This window comes from Stegodyphus dumicola, chromosome 5, assembly GCF_044657685.1.
Source record: "Stegodyphus dumicola isolate Sdum_Otavi_A_Nest chromosome 5, ASM4465768v1".
Lineage (NCBI taxonomy): Eukaryota > Metazoa > Arthropoda > Arachnida > Araneae > Eresidae > Stegodyphus > Stegodyphus dumicola.
The window spans coordinates 129,668,988-129,688,411 of NC_140772.1; the positions used below are offsets into that span (position 1 = coordinate 129,668,988).

The 19,424-nt window shown below is 37.9% G+C and overlaps 1 protein-coding gene across 1 annotated transcript in view; it reads right to left on the minus strand.

Moving 5' to 3' along the window:
* The window catches only part of DNAlig1 (DNA ligase 1), a 170,789-nt gene that overhangs the window by 69,343 nt on the left and 82,022 nt on the right, over positions 1 to 19,424 (minus strand). The window lies entirely within an intron of this gene.

A 19,424-nucleotide genomic window follows, 5' to 3' on the forward strand; every position in this document is an offset into this window, starting at 1 on the left:
AACAATATTACGGCTTGGGTCTTAAGATTTTTAAACACCATTGATAAAAGGAAATCTAAAATTTCAGGCCAACTCTCATCTTCAGAAATTGAAGGCAGAATTATATTAGATAAAACAGACACCACAAGTTGCATTTAATTATGAAATTATGTCTCTAAAACATGAAAAGCCTATTGATAAAGATTCGTCGTTATACAATCTGAATCCAAAATTTGATGAAAATGGTTTGTTAGTCGTTTTGGGAAGACTTCAATTTTCTGAGTTTTCGCAAAAGGAAAAACATCCTTGGATTCTGCCAGGTGGAAATTTTACTAATTTATTAATTAAGAATGCTCATGAAAAGGTTTTTCATTTTGGTATTACATGCACCTTAGCTCATCTGAGGGGAAAATATTTCATAATTAAATGCAGAAAACATATTAAATCAGTGTCAAAAAATTATTTGCAAAAGTTTCAGTGCATCCCCTGGAAAACAAGATATTGCTCCATTACCGAGGGATAGAATAATTGAATCCCCTCCTTTTCTGACCTGTGCTGTCGACTTCGCTGGTCCCATTTATATCAAAGGAAGAAACAGGCTCAGAAAAGGCATACAACGTGTTATTCACTTGTGCTGTCACAAGAGCTGTCCATCTTGAGGTAGCAAGTAATTTGAGCTTTGAAACTTTTATATTAGCCCTTAAACGATTCATTTCCAGAAGAGGATAATGCAAAACAATTCATAGTAACAATTCGAAGACCTTCATAAAGGCCGATTGTTTTTTTTAAAGAAGTTTGGAGTCAAATTTCTCAACCTGATACTCAGCAGTATTTCAGAGAAAATGGTATCACATGGAAATTTATTATTTTTAGATCTAGTTGGTGGGGCAGATTTTAGGAACGCATGGTACGTTCTGTAAAAACCCCTTTGAAGAAAATCCTCCATAGATCATGCCTCACCTATGAAAGAAATTCGAACCACCCTGACCAAATTGAAGCTGTCATTCACAGTGGTCTTCTAACTTATCTTTATGAAGATAACTACAAACCTCTTCCAATTACCCCATCTCATTTTCTGATTGGTAAGCGTTTAAATTCCTTGCCAGATGTCAACTATTTAGCTGAACCCAAACCAAACAAAATTGTTCTCACGAAAATGTTGAAATACAGATAACAAGTCATCACTCATTTCTGGAAACATTGGCATAAAGAATATTTACTTGAACTTCCTTCTGCCAATTTATCTCCTTGCACTAACACTTCTTCAATATTCCAAACTGGTGATGTAGTGTTGATTCAGGAGGACAAAATTCCAAAACACCTATGGAAATTTGGAGTGATCAAGGAACTGTTTCTTGGTAGAGACGGTAAAGTGCATTCTTGGGCCCCTCAGACATCTTCTGGTATAATTAAATGGCCGATTCAATTACTCTACAAACTAGAACTTGATCAGGATTGACATTTTATTATTTAGCAATGAACAATCTTTTTTTTTTTTTTTTTCTTTTTGTATTTTGTGAGTATTTTTTGATTATGTGTTCTAATTTTCTAAATTTGTTAATAAAACTTAGTTTAATTTGAAAGTCTCTTTATTTTGATCTGAACACGACTGATGAAAGCTTACCTTACACATCTTCACCACATGCACAAATCCAAAATCAGAAGCACAGCAAGGCAAACTAACTGCACGAAAGAGGCAAAATACGCCAAAATGAAAAAAGAAATGTATATCTTTTGCTGCATTATCATCAAAGGATTGATGCAATAAAAGAAGTAAATGAATTGGCTTGTTTCTGAACTAACAAAGAAACTAAAGTTTAATATTTAAAATAATCTCAGAAAAACAAAGTAATCTGTGTCTACCAGTTCAACCCCTACATGGCAAAGTAAGAAGTAAGTTTTCCTCTTTTAAGTTACCTACAATTTGTAATATTTTTGCTAAATTCCTCATTTGCATTCTCTAACATTTCTCACAACTTTGCTCATAGTTTACTGGATACTGTAGCAGCTTCATCACAATTATTTAGCTTCTTCAAATTTATTTATTCTTCACACATTTTTTAACACTTTCAAAAATACTTTTAGCATTACAACTTTCTCAATTGCTGAATTAAAAAAAAAAAAAAAAAAAAAAAAAAAAAAAAAAAAACTATTTTGGCAATTAACACTACATTTTATTCCATTCTTTAATTTCATGGTAGTTCACTTTCAGATTTCTTTTAGGATTTATAATTCAGGTAATTCTCTGTTATGTCTTTTACATGTTATTCATTTTTGCTACACCATATTTAATATTACAATAGAAGCATTTCTACTCTTTTATTATTATTAATCAGTTTAAAATTTGTAGTTTTTAATTACTAAGCACATTTTAGGCTTAGCAACAGTATTATGTTGAATATATTTTTTAATTTCAAAACTTATGTTGCTTTAATGTTACAGATTTTAAGAACAACATCCTCTTTCATTTTTTATTTTATAATTTTCAGATGAAATTTTTTTAAATTATTTTTTCATATGTTGTATTGCTTCTGTTGCTCTTACTTTTCAGACTAGGCTCACATAAACTGAAAATTATAATTATTAAACTTTTAAGCTTTTTTTGATTTACGATTTTGACTTTACAAAACATTTTTAATTTAATTTATATACTTTCAAAATGTTCATGTTTTTTAATGTATTGGATTCTTGTATTTATATATTTAGTTTTAGATTCTGTCTTCTCAAAATAATATTTTTAAGGTTTACTTATCTTGTGTTCACGAATACTATGTGCCACCGAATAAGACACGCACCCGATTTAATATGGCACACATATTTTCATCAAACCCACTGAAAGCTTATTTACAGAAAAAAATCTTTCTTCTGGATTAAGACGATACAGAAACAAAGAAATATACCAATTGATGGTTATCAGGAAAGAAATCTGAGCTACTACCTGCAGCTTTCACAGCTCCTGCCTAAGTACATAGCATAACATGCCCAGTAACATTTTAATGGGAAGAAATAAATCGGTTAGGAGAATTTAATTATATGGCAGGGGAAAAAACTGCCAATATAAGTATGCTATATAAAATTTTATTCATTAAACAATAGCTTCAGTCGGCAAAATCGCACCACTAAATATTCTGATTTAAAAGTCCCAAATGATCCTTTAAAATCCATTGGTAATGTAATAAAGGCAGATAATTTACCAAACCATAGCACTTCTTCCCCCTTTTTCAGTCTGGAAACACAATGCAGATTGTCAATGTTCCTCGCCTTCTGCGCTGCTGTCATTACTGATACCTTCCGAATTGCTGGTATTCTCTTCTTCCGCATCATTCCACAATGCCCAGTCCTCACTTTCGTCCATGCTATTTTCATATTCTGCACTTTTTGAAGCTCTTAATAACAATTCTTATGAAATTCCATATATATTCCATATCAGGTGGCTTTAATCCATGCACAGATTCCAGTTATTTCGGTCTTCTTGATGCGACCAGTTGGTATAAGTGCGTGATTTCCAGCGGCCATCCATTCCATGTACGTTCTTTTCAGTGCTGCTTTAAATGGGCGATTAATGCATATGTCTAGTGGCTGCTAATAATGGTATATCCTCTACAAATCCCCAGGCCAGGATTTATTATTTGAGAAGGTACAGTAGCATCATATAATGTCATATTTGCTGGATAAACCGTACCTTCAGAAAGAAATAATTTATGCTGACCAACTTGCGTGTTTACCAGGCCTACAGATAGAGGACAAAATAATAAGAACACCTGTGAAATAATGGAAAATCTTTATTAATAGGGGGTTGGACCACTTTTTGATTGAAGTACAGATTGAATGCGACGTGGGATTAAAGATCATGGACAATATTTAAAGGAATATTAAGCCAATCCTCTTGCAGAGCGGTCTCTAATTTTGAAAGTCCGGATGGAGGAGGAAATCGGGAATGAAGTTTGGACTCCAAATATGCCCATAAAATGTTCAATAATATTCGAGTCTGGAGACTGAGGGGGCCAAGCGAGATGTTCAACTGTATCGTCATGCTCTTCGAACCATTCTTGATTACACATAGCAGTATGGATAGGGGTGTTCTCGTCTTGAAAAGGCGGTTGCTTCCCAGGGAATAAGTCTGGACAAAAGGACAGACATGATTCCCTAGAATACTGAGATAGTGATTGGATGTGATCCTCCCATGCAGAATAAGAAGTGGCCCACAACCGTGCCAAAATATCGCACCCCATACCATAATGGCACCACCCCCATGCTTCACAGTCGGCAAGAGGCAGTCAGGATGAAACGCTTCTTTGGGCGTTCTCCAGATATAAGCACGTCCGGTCATCTGAAATAGGGTGAATGACGATTCATCTGACCATATTACCTGTTGCCACTGCTGTGGTGCCAGCCTTTGTGATCTCTGCACCGTTGGCATCACTTGAAAGCATTAGTTGTTGTCACCAAGGGTTTATGAATGAGATACATTCCGATGACCTCATTGACCACGTGACTTATGTATACCTTTTGTAAACAAACAATGCAGATGACCTCAGAGATCACGTGACTTATGTACAGCTAATGCAAACAAGCAATTCCTCTTCTTCTCTTGCGGAATGTATCTCATTGCCACTCTGCCATAAAGGTTCGCAACATGAAGTTCCTTTTGACAGTTTTTATTGAAACAGGGTCTTGGAGATGACTGTTAATTTTAGATGTTATCTCGGATAATGATTGCTTGTGCTTTCGAGCTACTATGCGCTTCAAGATCCGTGTATCCCTATTAGCCAGCTTTGACTTTCGGCCACTGTTGTGCTTTGAAGACGTTGGCTTGCCCTCTTTTGCGTATGCTGTCAGAACGGCTAATACCCTACTTCTTGTACACCACACAAGGTTTGCTCTTTCTGTAACCAATGCTCCACTTGAACGCGCTTTCAACTATCATTCCTCTTTGGAACTCTGACATTTCAACTTCTCACAGACAGTTCGATTGAAGCATGCAACGCAGGTGACTGCTGTTGAGAGACTGATAACTTCCTCTTCACGCTCACTAGATGGCAGACTTCTGTTGCAGGTGGCCCGGCTGTAATGCAGGTGTGAAATACGTCATACTTTTTCGCAGGTGTTCGCATTATTTTGTCCTCCATCTGTATATTGCTTTGTTTCACGTAACCCATGCACCTCACTTTTTCAGATTAAAATTATCAGAAAAAAAAAAAAAAAAAAAAAAAAAAAGAGAAAACCACCTGTGCATGATATTTGTAAACACATGGTATGTTTTTGATGGTATAATTTAAAAATTTTTACCCTACTTATTTTGGCCTGCAAAATGCTGGCTTAGTTTCATCTTTCATTGCACCAATCCCTTGATGATGATTATGATGCAATGAAAGGTGTAAATTTCTTTCTACATTTTTGGTTTTGGCATGTTTTGCCCCTTTCATGCAGTTTGCTGCTGTGTTTCTGGTTTTTGCATATGGTTTATTCTGAATTGAATATGGGATGTATTTTAAACGTATTATTTATTTTGCATTATTACCACCACTTGCTGCTCTCATCAGACAATTGAATTAGGCTTTAAACAGCTTTTTTCTTCGTTTTTATTCATATACACTGCAAGCCAAAATATTATGACAATCCACACATTTTTCAATGAACTTGCCTAGATGATGTGGAGGACACATGATTAAGTGGGAATGGTATTTAACTGCTGTTCAGAGAAGGTAAGGAATCATTCATGCACTTACTTTTGCCAGTGATGGAAAAGGCTGTTAATCTAAGCAAATTTGATAGAGGGCAGACTGTAATGGTCTGAAGAGAAGGAATGATTATCTCCAAAAGTTTACAACTTATAGGTTGTTCACAATCTGCCACTGTTAGTATTTGGTGGCAAAAGTGGATAAATGATGGTGAAACCAGCAGACACCAAGTTATTAGACGTCCATGCATCATCAAAGAAAAAGGATGTTGGAGACGGTTCCACTTGGTACAGCAAAATCGGCACAAGAAAGTGGCTCAGCTGACAGCCTAATATAATGCAGGTTCAAGTACAAGTATTTCAGAACACACAGTTCAGCGGACACTGTTGGATATGGGACTGTGCAGCAGACATTCCACTCATGTGCCTCTGTTGACCAAGTGTCATTGCCAACTATATATACAGTGGGGCCAGAAACATCGGATAAGTGGAAGACAGTTGCCTGGTCAGATGAATCACGATTTCTCATTCATCACATAGATGGTCATGTGAGGGTACACTGTCTTCCAGGTGAACAGTTGCTCCCCCTCTGTACAGTAGGTCATATACAGGCTGGTGGTGGCAGTATTATTTGGGGGATATACTCATGTTCATCGTGTTCTCTCATAGACCCTTAGTGGTGGTAGCACAGACCATGAAAGCTGCGAACTATCTGAATATAACTGCGGATTCCCTGCATCCTTATGTGGTATCGTCTTCCCAACTGAAAATGGAATCTTCTAGCAGGACAGTGCCCCACGTCACAAGGGCTCGAATTCTGTTGGAGTGGTTTGAGAAGCATAAGGATGAATTCCAATTAATGTCCTGGGCATCTAACTAGCCAGATCTTAACCCAATACAACACATTTGGAATGTCATTAAGTGGCAGCTTAGTGCTCAAACACCACCATGTTGGTTCATTGACTTTTAATGGCACAAAACCTTGAAGGTTATTATGTGCCAGACAAATGGTGAATAAAATCCAAAATGCACAAGCAAACTGTATCAGATGAATTGTTGAAATGAACCTGTAATGCTGATGAAGGCATGCAGAAACGACTTTGAGAATTGCTCTAGCAACAGGTAGAGCAGGATAGAAGGAAAAAACTTCAAATCATATGGTAAACTCACGTGGTAAATCATATGGTAAAAAGAGATGTCTTTTAAAAATCTTATGAGGTTGATGTGAGGGTTTCTTCCAATGAAATCTGTTAAATTAACATTTGTAGAGTTAAAATTATTATTAGTATTCACGTTTAGTAGTTATTCACGTTTCTGACTAAGAGCAGGACAGCAGGTTAAAATGTGAATGACTGAAACGGGAACGTTGCAAGTGCCAAAAATAGGCTCATTATCTCCTTTCAAGAGATACTGATGTGTCAGTGTGCGGTGACCAATTCATAGGCGAGTCAGCAGTACATCCTCCTTTCGATTCCCTCTCGACTCCCAATACTTCAAATTGGGTTTTACCTGAATTAATTTGTTCAGAGTCTGGCATTCCCAGAAATCTTGCCACCTGGACAAGACCTTTGTTCTGACGTAATTCGGTATGTCTGTAAAAGGGACATCATTTTCAGAGGTAATATCAGCAGATTTTGCTGCAACATCGGCACGTTCATAGCCTTTGATGCCAGCATGTCCAGGCACCCAGCAGTACGCAATAAAATAACCTGCGTTTCTCAAATGTAGGTGTGCCTTTAAAATTTCTAAGACCAAAGGGTGGCTAGTACTTGTATTTATTGATTCAAGAGTACTCAGACAGTCAGAGCAGATGATGAACTTTCTGCTATTCTGCTTAGAGGTAAAGATTAAGGAATTCAAAATGGCAAACATTTCTGCAGTTTCTGCAAAGACAGATGCAGCCTTATGAAGTTTACTACTTTTGATCTCTTTATCACAAACAAAAGCTACCCTGACATGATCATGATTTTTTGAGTCATCAGTAAAAATTCCTTTATAGTTAGAATGACTGCTTCTACAGGAAAATTTGTTGATATTGGACATCATTGGTACTACTCTTCTTAAGTTCTCCAAAAATGTTAAGTAGGTGAATATTCACTTGCTGCCAGGGAGCAATATCGAAAAAGTTAAAAGCTTTTGGGATGCAGATCTTTTAGGTTGAATTCTTCAAACAGGGAGTGAATGTGAAGATCAAAAGGTGGGATACATGAAGGACGTGATTGGTAGATACGCCAGTGCTCATCAGACGTCATGGATCGGACAGGATGTTCGGCTTGTGACATTACTTTATAATGAAGATCAATGGACAACTGCTTGTATCTAAATTCCAGAGATGATTCAAAACAGATGACATATAAAATTTAGCCTGGAGATGTTCTGAAGGCCCCACACCAAATCCGTAATGGTTGATTGTGGACTGGATCCAATTTCAGTAGCACAGAAGGTCTTGCTGATCCATAATTAACACAGCTATAGTCAAGGTTGGAATGGATTAAAGCTCTCTAAATGTGGAGCACAGAACAGCATTCTGCTCCCCATGATGTATTGGCCAGGATTTTCAGTATGTTGAGAGCTTAAACACATTTTTTCTTTAGATTTAAGATATGCAGAAGGAAAGTGAGCTTTCTGCCAAATATAACTCCTAAAGAATTTTACTTCTGGCTCAACGTGGGTCAAAGAGCCGTCAAGATGCAGCTCTGGATCAACATGTAGATTTCTTTTGCGACAGAAATGCACGCAGATGGTATTCTGGCTAGAAAATTTAAAACCATTGTTGTTGGACCACTTTATGATTCTATTTAGAGCAATTTGTAGTTGTCTCGAAATGTATTTCATATCTTGACAGTAACAACAGATCACTAAATCAACATACAGGGAACCATGCATTGTGGGAGGAAGTTCTCTCTCTTCAAATGGAATTAATTTTCAGGCTGAAAAGAGTGACACTGAGCACTGAACCTTGGGTACATCTTCTTGTGGTATAAATACTTGAGAAAGCAACGAACCAATCTTAACTTGGAAAGTGCGGTCCTTCAGAAAGTTTTGAATGAAGATGGGTAAATTACCTCGCAACCCAGTGCTGTAAAGGTCATGAAGAGTTCCATGCCACGAAGTTCTAACGTACGCCTTTACCATGTCAAAGAAAATTGAAACCACAGGATTTCTTTTCACAAATGCATTGCATACTGCGGTTTCTAAAAACAGGGCACTGTCAAGTGAAGATTTTCCTTTACAGAAACCACTTTGGTAAGGCAATGATTAGTCTCCAGATAGTAGGTGAGACGGTGATTTACCATTTTTTTTTTTTTTTGATGATCTTGCAAAGGAAGCTAGTGAGTGTGATGGGGCAATAATTTAAAGGATTTTTTGGGTCCTTGCCAGGTTTTGCTATAGGATTACAAAGGCCCTGCACCAGGCAGTTGGAAAATTTGTTAATTTCCATATCTTATTATAAAGAGCGAGAAGCACAAGAGATTCATAGGGCAGATTCTTTATCCTCAAATAACTTATGCCATCAGGACCAGGGCAAGCCCAATCAGTGCGAGATATTACACTTCTTAATTCAAACATGGTAAGATCTTTTTTATAAGATTCTGCATTAGGATGGGAAAAGTTGATCTGAATCCTTGCCAAATGCATCTTTATGGACATAAACTTTTTTGAGTATTTGCTACTGCCAGATACAGCAGCAAATGTATCATTTAAAGTATCAGCTATTTCTTCTCTGCTTATCAACTTTCCATCTTTTTCTAGAACAGAAAAGGAATAATCATTATATAGTCCAGAGGCTTTGCGGATTCTTTCCCAAACCTGTTTGCTAGACATTGAGGGGGTAATAAAGGACACCACATATGCTGCCCATGATTTTCTCTGACTTTGCCAGATCACTTTTCTTGCATTCGCCTTGTAAGGATCCTAAGTTTTACTAATGTTTATTTTATTTTAAATCTTTACTATCACTTCTTATTTTCTACTTCCAGAATTAAAAGCTTTAACTTATTTATGCAAATTTGTCTTGCTAACGCCAAGTACTTAAGTTGTGGCTTTTTGCCAAGCAAGAGAGAGGAAGGAATTATTAGAAGCAGGCCGCTTGCCATAATAGTTTTACTCGGTTGCTAGTTGCCTTCAAGGCCAGAGGTTTAATCCTCTGGATAGTTCAAACATATCGTAGTTTTAGCAGCTCTCTGTATTACATACGGATTTTGTTAAATAACGGCCAATCTTCAAGTTAGGCACTTGTATATTAATCCAAAGTTAGTTTAGTTTTAGTTAATATTTTTATATTCTTACGTTCAGACCACAAGTGGTTGGTCTCTGTATTCTGAAGTTCCGGAAACCTCTGTAAAGATAGAAAAATAAAGGGTTTCGTATACCCTTCCTGTGTGTATCGTCTACTTCACAATTTATTGAACATAGCTTGAGTAAGCTCCCTGTTCCGAGTCAGGACAGTTCATGTTTCCAAGGCAAGTAAAGAGGAACACCAGTCCTTATAGTGGCGCCCGACGAAGAAGAATAACCATGGCCGAGTTTCAAGAAGAACCTGTGGTGCCTGCAGAAGCGGCTCAGAATCCAGAAATGCCAGCTGCCGCCCTGGAAGGATTTGGTTACATCGTCCAGACCATGCGCGCATCGATGAAACCAGAAGCAACATTCAATGAAAACTCACGGTAACCAGTTTTTTGGAAAAATTGGATGACCACTTCATGCTGTACCCAGTCCATGAATTCCAGAAAGTCACCTTAGCTACCAGTGCTTTGAGGGGCCAAGCGCTTAATTGGTTCAAATGTATAGGCAGAAGCCTCTTGGGTCAAGCGGGAAGTCCTACCTACACTTACGAAAATTTCAAGACTGCCTTAGTAAAAGCCTTCCCTGTCGTAAGAAATCGTTCCAAATTAGAAGTGGAACTCTTCAGCATATACCAGAAACGAATTGAAAATCTCTCAAGCTTTATTTTAAGAAAAATTCACGTCTTTAAACTCTTGTATGGAAGCCGTCCGAATCCTGAGATAATCCAAGTGATTTTGCCTAGGTTACTTCCCCAAATACAAGACTTTATTGAATTAAGGAATCCGACTACACTGGAAAAGTTATTTGAGCTAGCAATCCAGTTTGAAAGTAGAAGAACGGCGGACATTGAAAGAAGATGCCAGTATGAGCAATGAAGCCAATTTGGTGCGCTAAGACCACAGCAAAGGCAAGAACACGGCTACGGAAGCAAATCGAATCAGTGGGCAAGGAAACCCGAGTATCCAAAAACAACCGGCGAACGTCGACAGTTCAATAGTAAGCCAGAAAAAAAGTCTGAAGGCCAGCGGAAAAAGAAGCAAGGCATGGAAAGGAAGAAACAAAATTTAAACTAAAACGGATTTCTGCTGACGGGAGGGTGCGGAAATCCGAAGGCCAAGAAAACCCCTCTTCCTTCAAGTTAAATACAGTTATGGTGAAAAATTTGACTCTTCCAAAGATTGAAGTTTTGGTGAATAACATCCCAGCCACCGCACTCCTGGATACAGGCACACAGTGTTCCTGTGTGGCAGAAGATTTTTTTAGGAAGTATTTCCGTAAATACCGCATATATAATTTGGATAATACGACAGTGTTAGCTGCGCAGGGAGAAAGATGCAAGTGCATAGGTAAATTACCATTTTATATTTGTATCAAGAACGAGCAAGTAAAGATCATGTTTTTTATCGTAAAAAATTTACAAGCACATGTCATTTTAAGGATAGATTTTCTTTCAGAGGCAGAAGCAACGCTGGATTTTAACGAAGCATCCCTTAAGCTGACGATGAAACCAGTTCGAGAAGAAAAAAGAGGACCAATGACGTTAAACCTTGACCACCTGCCTAAGGAAGAGCAACAAAAAATTCGACAAGTGGTAAGTGAATTTGCTTCGTTATTTAGTGATATTCCCGGATTTACTCAAGTTACTAACCATAGTATCGACACCGAAGATTCACTGCCAGCTCGCCACAAACCATATCGATATGATAAGAGTCAAGAAAAAATTATAGAGTGGCACATTCGAGATATGTTACGTAAAAAGATCATAACGCCCATCTCAAGTAGTTATGCTAGCCCGGTTGTGTTATGTAAGGAAAATAATGACTATCCGGTAACACATCCGAAAAGGTGGCATTTTGCAATTGACTATCGTAAATTAAACTCCATGACTAAATATCCGGTATATCCGTTACCTATTATCGAAGAAATTCTAAGGAACATAACTTCTACCAAATATATGACTATGTTACACTTAACGACTGGTTATTTTCAAATAGGGGTTAAACCGGAAGATGTGCCTAAGACTGCTTTTATAACCAAGTCTGGCACTTATGCATTCTTGCGTATGCCGTTTGGCCTTTCAGGGGCACCGGCAACATTTCAGCGATGTATGGACATTGTGCTAAGGCCTTTTCTAGGAAAGACCACATTTATCTATTTAGACGATATCATTATTACTAGTGATAATCTGGACCAACATGTACAGGATTTAAGACAGGTGTTTTCATTATTAAATGAGGCCGGTCTAAAAGTTAATGTCGAAAAGTGCAAATTTGCAGACCCTGAATTAAAATACTTAGGTTACAAAATATCTCAGAAAGGAATCAAGACATACGAATCAAAAATAATCGCTGTGCAAAAGTATCCGCCGCCAAATACGGCGAAGAAGCTCTCTTCTTTTCTAGGACTTTGTTCATATTATAGGTCCTTTATAAAAGATTTTGCAGCTATTGCTGAACCATTGTTAAAATTAAAAAGGAAAAAGGCAAGATTCTCGTTGACGGCCGAAGCCAATAGTGCTTTCGAAAAATTAAAGCAAGCATTAACGCAAGCCCCTGTTGTGAAATTTCCTGAGAACGATGAGAATTTAGAAATTTCAGCGGATGCTTCGGATTATGTGGTGGGAGCAGTACTTTCGCAAAATCAGCAGCCCATGGCATTTTTTAGTAGAACTTTAAATCAAACACAAAGAAATTATTCCGCAACTGAGAGAGAGGCACTTGCAGTTCTGTTAGCAGTGCAAAAGTTCCGAGTCTATTTTGGAAGGGCGTCAATAACAGTGTATTCTGATCATGCGGCGGTAACTAGATTGTACTCAGGGAAAAACTTATCCCCAAGGTTAATAAGATGGGCACTCAAGTTACAAGAATATAATCTGGTAATCAAGCACACCCCCCAGGAAGGAAAATATCGTAGCAGATGCCCTATCCAGAATAAAAATAGATGAAGAAGGTAATACTGTAAAGGTGGCAATGCTCACAGCATGTACGATACATTCCCGAGAAACTGTAATAACCGAAGTGGGTAAGGATCCTGAATTTAAAAATATTTATGATTATTTAAAGGATCCTGAAAATTTTATCCACCAAGATATTGTGGTGATAAGAAATAGGGCGGCCCATTACAAACTAATAGATGGTCTATTATTTTATACAAAAACTACGAATTCCAACAATGAATTTCGACCTGTTATCCCAGCTAGTCTTAGATTAAATATACTGCAGGAGTTACACGACTCCCCTTTAGCTTCTCATGCTGGTATTCGAAAAACCATCCAACGCGTACGCGAAGCAGTTTATTTTCCTCAACTGCAAAAGTTAACAAGGGCGTATGTCCAGTCCTGCCCAATATGTCAAGCAGTTAATTATATTAATTTCCACCCAGCCGGGTTTCTAAATAGCATTAAATCGGAATTTCCAAATGAAATAATTGGCATCGATTTATTGGGCCCTTTCCCAAAAAGTCAGTTAAATAAAAGTCGGTATCTCCTTGTTATGGTTGATCATTTTAGTAGGTGGACCGAAATTGTTCCCTTAAAACGAGCCTCCGCGAAATTAGTTACTGATTCTATTTTAAATAAATATATTTTAAAATATGGGGTGCCCCTAAAAGTTATATCGGATAATGGTCCTCAATTTGTAAGTAATATATTTGAAGACATGTGCCAAAAACTGGGCATACGTCATTTAAAAATGGTCCCGTATCGGCCGCAATCAAATATAGCGGAACGGGCCAATAGAAATATAGTGAAAATTATCTGTAGTTATGTTAAAAATTTTCATAAAAGCTGGGATAACTATGTCAATGAATTAGCTTTTGCCTTTAGGACCGCAAAACATGATACGACGGGCAAAACTCCTGCTGAGTTATTTTTAGGCAGAAAGATTATAACGCCGTTAGATAAATTATTTTATGTTCAACAAAGAGCCCCAGAATTTAAAATGGGCGATATAGAAAAGTTAATTAAAGAAGCAAAAAAGAACACTGAAGTAGCACAAAGAAAACAAAAGCTCTATTACGATATGAAACGACGGGGAGTAACTTATAAAGTAGGGGATGAAGTGTTAAAAATTAAGCATTCACTTTCTTCAGCACCAGAAGATAAAACTGCCAAATTTTATCCACGATTTGAAGGACCATATGTCATAGAAAAAATAACTCAGGCTGTAGTGGTGTTAAAAGCCAGGAATGGTGATACCTGCACCGCAAACGTTGACCAGATAAAACCATTTTATAATTGTAATAAAATGCCAATATTTTAAGATCTTTTGCAGGATCCGGCACGGCAGGCACAAGCTCCAGAGATGGAACAATGACAATCACAAGGGCAAGCCATGAGTAGACAGGAGCAATTGAAAAGAAAGTTCCCCGTTGGAAAACTGAAGGTAACAAGAAAAAGAAGCCGTTCCACCGACCAGAAAAGAGAGGGCACGACCACCCCCAGAATGAAGAAGGGAGAAGTACGACTAATGCAAAGAGAGCCAGGAGAAATGAGAGCAACTATAACCCGGCTCCAAAACAGAAGTTCTACCCATCAGATAGGAGTCTACGCAGCAAATGTCGAAGAATTGATGAAGGAAGACCAGCTGCAGATGCAAAGAAGCAAGAAAAATTTGAACAGCCAGCAACGAGATCCAGGCAAGAACGAGAGACAGTTGTTCTGGTTCCGCCAAGACCAGCTGCCATCAAACGGCCGAGACCACAGGCAGAGGCTAAAAAGAAGGTCTTTAAGGGTGACCGAACTAGAAGGAAAAGAAAGCTCATGGAGGAAGGAACCGAAGGGCGAACCCGTACAAGACGGAAGATCAACCAGACTGTAGTCTTCGCCACTTTCCAAGCCTGGGCAGAAAAAAGGATGTCTGAATATCACAAAGATAAGTAAAACTTTATGTTACTTTGAAACTTTAAGTTAATTTTTCATTCTTACTGCAAGTGGGAGAATTCAAGAAGTTTTATCTCATGTGAGGCCTACATTTATCGCTAAAAAGGCGAGAAATGAGTTGTTACCTATTTTGGTATTATGTTTTTCAATTACTCGCGTGTAAAACTAAAATTAATGTATAATAGGAATATGTAAATACTTGAATATTGTAAAAGCATTGATAATCTTTGAGAAAGGTACCTTAAGAAAATTGTAAAAACTATTGTATAAAATTTTATTTAAAAGATTCTGGCAAGAAAGAAGTTTTAGTCTGAAAGACTTTTGAAATGTAGTATTTCAATGTAGAAGAATTGGCACTTGCTTGGAAAAGAATAGAAGTTAACAATGTACTACTAATGTATGTTTTAAAATGCGTAAAATTAACGGCATGTTAATATGTCCTTAGATACAATGTGAACTGTTATCTTAAAAGTTAAGAAATACTGTGATATGTTAAAAGTGAAAATATTAGAGTAATGCCAAAAATTTTAACTTATTCGTGTGACTGTAAAAAGAGCAAATTATTGTGAATATGTGTTAAAGCTTGAATGAATGTAGTTAGGCTCTCTGACGCTACACTTCAGAGTTAGCCACTTTCCAGAATAGTACCTCAGGGTTTAGAGATGAATATAAGGTATGTTCTGAGGTCTTGTTATGTTGAATTTTAACACGTTAGTGTTTTGATTGCAGGTGGTAGTGTTGAACACTTGTACATAGACACGCTCGTGTTTGGTGTTTTCCTTTACAACACATGTCAGAGAGCACGGGGAGATAATTAAATAACGTCTTGAATGAAATAAGAATGTTAAAAGAGAAATATAAGTATTCATGTTACTTGCCATTTAATTGTGTAACATTTTATTAAACTAGTTTTCCTTCCAGACCAGATTTCAACTAAGAAACTCCTGTTTATAGATGCAGTACAGATGAAAAATCTTGTCCATGGAGTTGATAATGTAAAAACGACTTTTTTTAATTTCTAGTTTCTAGTGAGAAATGTTTGTAAAAGATTGGCCTCGCGTTAGATTCTAGAGCTAAAAGTTTTTAACAAGGTCGTTTTAGACCTCAGTTTCAAACTAATTAACTCTGGTGGGAAGTATGTAAGGATCCTAAGTTTTACTAACGTTTATTTTATTTTAAATCTTTACTATCACTTCTTATTTTCTACTTCCGGCCAGAATTAAAAGCTTTAACTTATTTATGCAAATTTGTCTTGCTAACGCCAAGTAGTTAAGTTGTGGCTTTTTGCCAAGGAAGAGAGAGGAAGGAGTTATTAGAAGCAGGCCGCTTGCCATAGTAGTTTTACTCGGTTGCTGGTTGCCTTCAAGGCCAGAGGTTTAATCCTCTTGATAGTTCAAACGTATTGTAGTTTTAGCAGCTCTCTGTACTACATACGGATTTTGTTAAATAACGGCCAATCTTCAAGTTAGGCACTTGTATATTAATCCAAAGTTAGTTTAGTTTTAGTTAATATTTTTATATTCTTACGTTCAGACCACAAGTGGTTGGTCTCTGTATTCTGAAGTTCCGGAAACCTCTGTAAAGATAGAAAAATAAAGGGTTTCGTATACCCTTCCTGTGTGTATCGTCTACTTCACAATTTATTGAACATAGCTTGAGTAAGCTCCCTGTTCCGAGTCAGGACAGTTCATGTTTCCAAGGCAAGTAAAGAGGAACACAAGTCCTGATAGCCTTAGCTTTTTTAAAGGCTAGAAGATTTGCCAGTGTTGGATATCTGGGAAAGATACACCAATCTTTCTTTTGCTATCTTGAAGTTTCAGGATTTAGGAAACTTTGGGCACTTTGTTGAGGACTTTGGAATACACAGTTCAGCTGTTTGTACAATAGTATGAGAGATGATTTTTACTGCTGTATTAATGTCCACACCGTTAACCATTTCTTCAGTCAGCACAGCACAAGATGCAAAAAGATCAAAATTAGCTTTATTGTAAAGTAAGCGTGGTTGTCTTGAAATCACAGACTTTTCTGTAATATTTACAATGTCTGGGAAATGGTCACTATCGTAGAGATTCTCCACTATACTGAAAGAGCAAAAAGGTAGTAGAGATGGAGAACAAAAAAACCAGATCAATTGCATGAAATGTTCTAGTCGGCTGATGAAAGTAGGTGTATTCTCCATTATTAAGGAGACAAATAAAATTATCTTCCATTATTTGTTCAATCTGCCAGCCCCTTGAATTAGTGTCCCTACTTTCCCATAAGGTACTATGTGCATTGAAGTCACCTAAAAACAAAAAAAGGTTCTGGGAACTGCTCTATTCTTCTGTCCAACTCTCGCTGCTCAAATATGCTCAGGTGCGAGTAAATAAATAGTGCATACTGAGATTGAAAAGCGTAAATTAATCTGAACCGCCACAGCTTGAAGGGAGGTTGTCAAAGGGAGAGCAGTGTATGGGTGATTGTGGGAGGCGATAACGCCCACACCACCACAGGCACGATCTCCAGATGGGTTGTCCTTTCTTACTGTGGTATATCTCCAAATCTTAGCATGTCTGCTTGGTTTTAACAAGGTCTCCTGAAGTGCAAAGCAGGCAGGTTGATAGATGTTGATTAAATCCTTGATATTATTCAGGTTTTGATGGAAACCCCGGCAATTCCACAAAATAAATGTACCCATTATGGATACTTGTTTTGGCAGTGGTTTTTTTTTTTTTTTTTTTTTTTACTTTCGAGGCAAAAGGTGTTTTGGAAGGGATAACCCTTGTTCAACATTCATTTCGTCCGAGTCCTCTAGGCGTCCTGAACTCATGCCTGCAATAGAAATTTGACTGGGGGTCCTGGATTTTTGCTTATTTTTCCCCTTGATAATATTTGTACGTTTGTTCTGTTGGGCATCCTGTTTTCCTTTGGATGCAGTCACTGGCGTATTACTTTCAACATCAGTTTTCCCCCCTGATTTTTGGTTTCTAGGATCTTCTGTCATTGCTAGTTCTTTTTTCTGTGCGGTTATTGTGGTTTGCATTGATATTGATCTGAATGATTTTGTTGCGGATGCATAAGATTTATTAGGTCTTGGTTGATTAGAGAGAACATGTCTTTTGGCTTCTGCAAATGATATCTTTTGTGTAACTTTAATGTTTTGAATTTGTTTTTCTGTCTGCCATTTTGGACATGATCTTGAAAAAGCTAGGTGTTCGCTTCGCCTTTACAATTTATACATAAGCGAGTAGCAGAGCAGCCTTCACTGGCGTGGCCTACAATGGAATATCGAGTGCACGTGAGGCTACCGCGACAGGAGGTCTTTTCATGTCCAAAGCACTGACATTTGAAGCAACGCATTGGATTTGGTATATACGGCCTGACTAAATAGTTTAGGTATCCATCTTTGATGTTTTTAGGCAGGTTAGGAGACTTGAAGATAAGTATGACATGTTCAGTGGGAATGAGTTGACTGTCTTTCCGTATTTTGATCCTACGAGCATCACACTTTTGATCTGCCAACTCTTTAACGAATTCCTCCTCAGTTACTGATAGTAAGTCTATTTCAGAGATTACTCCTCGGGATGAGTTCAGAGTGTTATGTGGCTTAACTTCAACTTTTGCTTGTCCTAATTTAATTAGTTTTAAAAGACTATTAGACTGCTTTCCAAACACAGTTTCTATCAAAAGGTCCCCAGACCGAAGTCTCTTAATATTTTTCAGTTCTCCTACAGAAGACAAAAGATGTTTGTTTATTAGAAAAGGTGACATTTTTTTCAGTTCTTCAAAGCTGGTTATAATTAAGAAATGTGGAAAAAATCCTCTGAGACAGAGCTTTCTATGTCCCTTCTTAGTCTTTTGGTCACAATCAGAGTATCGGGTACATTGTTGGAGCAGGAAGGTATCATAGCATTCATATTTAAATGGAAAAAGACGCAGGTCTGACCACCCCACCCATCATGGAGCCCAACAAGGGGACGTAGATTCCTACGCCAGGGCTAGCCGGACCTATACACAAACTGAAGTCTCACAGTCAGCTTTCCCAAAAGCAGGTACTCCCGAGAGCTTGTCCCCAAGCCACTGACACAAAAACTAGTGACCAGCCAGTTGACATCTGCAAGTACAACAAGGTGCCACCCGTTTAATTGAAGCAGAGGCCAAAGCAGTGTGTTGGGAACAGTACCTCACCCCTCAACTACCAGGATCCTCCTTTCCAGTGACACGGGTCTCCATGCATGGCAAACACGTAGGCAGTTTTCTCACCACTCGAAAAACTAGGGACAAGGCTGTTCCAGTTTCTTATGACGAGCCCGAACCTCAGAAGAGGAAACCACAAGGGAGAAGGAAAACAAGAAAAGTTGAAGTTAAGAGGAGAGGAGACAGAAAAGAGGAGAGATCATTGGGGCTTCAGGATTGTGACACCCGATCACCAAGACGGCAATTCCCTGAAGGATCTTCACCTGCTATACTTTAGCCAGGCATGTTGGAATGGCTTTTACGCCTAGGGAAGGGGCTCTACCAGGAGCTATGTTCCCGACATATTTCGCCCGTTCCGCCCAGTGACGCTCCCCACCACCACATTGAGGCAGCATAGCAGGACTTCAGGGGGGAGAGCACCAT